This window comes from Crocuta crocuta, unplaced genomic scaffold (genome assembly GCF_008692635.1).
Source record: "Crocuta crocuta isolate KB4526 unplaced genomic scaffold, BGI_CrCroc_1.0 scaffold38, whole genome shotgun sequence".
In the NCBI taxonomy this organism is placed as follows: Eukaryota; Metazoa; Chordata; class Mammalia; order Carnivora; family Hyaenidae; genus Crocuta; species Crocuta crocuta.
The window spans coordinates 4,917,607-4,922,354 of NW_027532605.1; the positions used below are offsets into that span (position 1 = coordinate 4,917,607).

At 33.4% G+C, this 4,748-nt stretch overlaps 1 non-coding gene across 1 annotated transcript; it reads left to right on the top strand.

Moving 5' to 3' along the window:
- The first annotated feature begins 464 nt into the window (after window positions 1-464).
- On the top strand, window positions 465-571 carry LOC144244925 (U6 spliceosomal RNA). Its single transcript, XR_013339119.1, has one exon. It is a non-coding gene; the product is annotated as a U6 spliceosomal RNA (small nuclear RNA).
- The last annotated feature ends 4,177 nt before the right edge of the window (window positions 572-4,748 follow it).

The window sequence follows — 4,748 nt, forward strand, 5'->3', positions numbered from 1 at the left end:
ATCATCAACATTAAGAACTTTGGCTCTTTGAACAACACTGTTAAGGAAATGAAAACAGAAACCAAACATGGGGAGAAATTATTCACAAACCTCACCTCTAGCAAAGAACTTGTATTCAGAATACATAGAGAACTTTCAAAACTCAATAGTGAAACAGCAAACAACCCAATTAAAAAGAAAGAGTTTTGGGGGCACCTGGGTGGCTCAGTTGGTTAAACATCTGACTTTGGCTCAGATCATGATCTCACAGTCCGTGGGTTGGAGCCTCGTGTCAGGCTCTGTGCTGACAGTTCAGAGCCTGGAGCTTGCTCTGTGTTTCCCTCTCTCTCTTTTCCTCCCCAGCTAACACTCTGTCTTTCTCTCTCAAAATAAAATAAAGACAGACAGACAGAAAGAAAGAAAGAAAGAAAGAAAGAAAGAAAGAAAGAAAGAAAGAAAGAAAAAAAGAAAGAAAGAAAGAAAGAGTGTTTGCTTAAGTAGCACATATACTAAAATTCTAACAATACAGAGTAGATTAGCATGGTTCTTGCACAAAGATGACACACAAATTTGTGAATGATTTCATGTTAAAAAATTTAAAAAAAAACAAATGAGTTGAATAGACACTTTATCAAAGAATATGTATATATGTCCATGTATATATATACATATGGTAAAAAGTACATGAAAAGATGGACAACATCGTTAATCACTGGAAAAATATAAATTAGAATAACCAGATAACACTGCACACCTATTAGAAAGTCTAAAATTAAAATAGTGATGGGTTAAAATGTTGGTGAGGATGTATAACAACTGAAACTCTCATTCACTGCTGGCATAAACACCATATATAGCAACTGCTTTAAAAAAGTTTTTAGTTCCTTAGGAAGTTAAATATACTTTTATCATATGACCCAGTCATTTCATTTCTAGCTATTCTCTGAATAAAAATGAAAGCATGTATCTAGACTTGTTGACAAATATAATTTGTAATAATCCTAAACTGGAAACAATCCCTATCTCCAACTAAAGGTCAATGGATAACAAACTGTAGAATTGTATACAATGGAATACTACTCAGTTATAAAAAGCAATGAACTATGGACTCAGTCACCAATCTCAAAACATATGAAAATAATTATGCTGAGTGAAAGAAACCAAACCAAAAATGTATGTAATATTTGATTCTACTTTTATGAAATTCTATAAAAGGCAAATCCTTTTATGAAGGCTGAAAGCAAATAAATGGCTTTCTAGCACAGAGGGAGTAGGTAAAGTATATATAACACCTTTAGAGATATAAAACAATAAATGCACAATTGCTTTAATATTTCCAATATTAAAAAATCAAGGTGGCTGGGGTGCCTGGGTGGCTCAGTGGGTTAAGTATCTAACTCTTGATTTAGGCTCAGGTCATGATCTCATGGTTCCTGAGATCAAGCCCTGCATTGGGCTCTGCGCTGGTGACATGGAGCCTGTATGGGATTCTCTCTCTCTTTTCTCTCTGCCCCTCCTCAACTTGCATGTACTGTCTCTCAAAATACATAATCATTAGGGAAAAAACCCAAGGATTTATGCAATTAACTAAGTGAAGTCTCCTCTTAATGCATAAAAGAAAATACTTCAGAAAGACAAATTTTTAAAGAAGGGAACTGTAGATTTGAACATTCTTTACAAACCAGTCCTTATTAAAGAATTGCTTATTCTCTTGAAACTATTGCTGAGCAACATGTCATTTTTGAAATATGGAAATTTCATAACTTTTCTACGAAATTTTTAGTTAATTTGTATGCCTAAATATATTCCTAGCAAGTAACTCATTTAAGGAAAATGAATTTTTTTGAAAGTTTTTTCCTTTAAAGAAAGAAAATGCTAGATATAATGAGAATATGGCCTTGTGAAAAGAGGCAGATGGTTTTAATCGCTGGGGAAGGTCTTGGAAATATATTAGTAGCCACATGTTTCATATAGAAAATCACCTCCTTAAGATGCTCAAGTTCACAAATGTGTAAAGAATAGCTCTGTGGCAGGCAGCAAAATGACTCACCAAATATGTTCCTTGAACCTGTGAATATGCTAAATTCCAATGCAAAAGGAATTAAAGAAGTAGATGGAATTCAGGTGTCTCATCAGTGGGTTTTAAAATAGAGTGATTATCCTGATTATCTGCATGGATCCAGGGTAACCACAAGGTTTCTTAAATATGGAACAGTGAGGCAGAAGAGTTAGTGTCAGTGTAATATGATGTGAGAAAGATTCCCCAGCCATGGCTGACATTGAAGACGGAAGGAGCTACAAATCAAGTTATGAGGCAGCCTCTAGAAGCTGGAAAGTACAAAGAAAACTCTCCTTCAGAGCCTCCAGAAAAGTATAGAGCCCTAGCAACCCATCCAGTTTAGTTTGTGAGATCCATTTTGGACTCCCAATCTGCAGAACTGCAAGATAATAAATGTGTGTTGTTTAACACTAATTGTGTGGCATTTCATTACAGCAATAGAAAGCTAATACAATCTTCATACTTTCAATCTGGTATAAAAGCCTATGGCCCTGCCTGCCAGGAAATGACCATCCTGGGCTTTTATGTCACATGAATGAATGTATGGAAAGACAGTTTTCCTCAGGTCACATAATAAACTAAATATTCTCTGTGTAGTATCTGTTGAGATCAAACCAGTTATCTCAATTAAAATTTATGAGCTAAGAAAAAGAGGGGGGCAAATGTGACAACCAGTATTACTTCAAAAATCCTTTAATTTGTTTAAAAAGCAGATTTATACCTTGTACTCTTCCTTAATCATTTTGATGGATTTTGTCAACAGGTGCTCTGGTGAAGTCAGAAACGAGTCTTGGATTTTAATGAAAATAAAACTTGCTGTCACTTCCCAACTGGACAGAGATCTGCTACTGTAGCAAGTACAATTTGTTTAGAACTTCCATACATGCTTCTCTTTGCCAAACATAACATTATTATTATTATTATTATTGTATTATTATTTTATTATTATTATTGCTACCACTACTACTACCAGTACTACCACTGATATTTTAATGCCTCAATTACCTATAGAAAGCCATAATTCTTCTTTCTTTGCAGACTTTTTACATCAAAGTAAAGAACACCATTAAAATTCATAAAATTCTCCAATTATGTTATTAAAAATGGTGAGGTTTATTTTGGCACAGTTTATGTATTTTTGAGACATTCTAAAAAGCCACAGCAAGAGAAAAAAACTATACAAGTCTCTCCACACCCACTCATCATCATTACCAAAAACTGAGTTTTTGAGTGACACTTTGAATGGAAATATATTAGCTTCTCATTCTTTTATCCAGAAGTCATGCCTAACACTGCCAATGTGTAATACATGTTCTGACCACCCTATTCTTGACCTCATATGGCACCTGTCCTCAAATGAAGTAGAAGCATTTGTACAGGAACTAGAAATAGTGTGTGTCATTAGGATATGACAGCCAAAGGGTGTTTTTATTGAAAAATGCTGTTTGTTCCAAAAAATATGCCCTTCACTATTGTAGAACTGTCTCTTGACATTTTGCTGCTAAAAAAAATTTACCAACACTAAAAAAAAGGTAATTATATAATAGAGGTGCTAAATATTGCTTCAATGGCAATCCTATTATGGCACTGATATGCAAATATATCAAATTAATATGTTGTACACCTTAAATTTACATAATGTTACATGTAAAGTTCAAAAATTCAATAAATTCTTTATGTAAAAAATAGGACACATTTATGTGGTCTTTAATACTCATTGAATATTTTATATATGGCTCAATGTTTACACATATATCCAAAGAAACCAACAATTTACCAATCCCTCATGGATCTGAGCCTCAAACAATTACTTTCCTAATGAAATTTAGCTTAAAAATTTGAAATTTATTCTGTATAGGAAACCAATTGGTCTAGGAAAACTAGACTTATTACACATTTTCAAAGAGGTTAAGAATTTAAGATCATTTGTGTGTTTTCTCTTGATTTGATAATTATATCAGTGTTTGAAATCTCTCATTACTACCTCTTATCCTTTATCATCATATTTACTTGGTAGAAATGTCAGTGTAACAAGGTTTTAATGAGTTTGGTTAAACTTTCTCTCTCCCTTTTTTTTGTTTTTTTGGAGTTTATTTATTTATTTTGAGATAGAGAAGTGTGGGGGACAGAGAGAGAAAGAGAGAGAGGGAGAGAGAGAATCCCACGCAGTCTCTGCACTGTCAGAATAGAGCCCAATGTAAGACTCAGACTCATGAACTGTGAGATCATGCCCTGAGCCAAAGTCAAGGGTCAGATGCTTAACTGATTGAACCACCCAGGTGCCCCAGAACTTTCTCATTCTATTCTGACCAAGATAGCCATATTGAATGATATATAAAGTCACAGTTAGTACCTTCTACAGCTCATACCCTCCTTGAGCCATAATGAAAAATTCTAAGGTAAAATTAGACTGAAGAAAAGTAGACCTTTTGTGCTTATACTAATGAATATGATAACAAATTAAATGAAATTATCCAAAAAGTAAAAAAAAAAAGTATTGTATCAGTAGTTGAGATCTATGTTGAAAAGAAATAACATATAATATCAAATAACACTACTTTCACTACATCAGTCAGTTCCTTCCCCATGACAATAAAATATATTCAGTTTTTTTTCTTTTGTAACTAATTTCATTTTAATGCCTAGTCCCATATCTACAAGTTTTCCATAAGTAAAGGGAAAGATAAAAAATGAAAGAGTTAACTTTTAT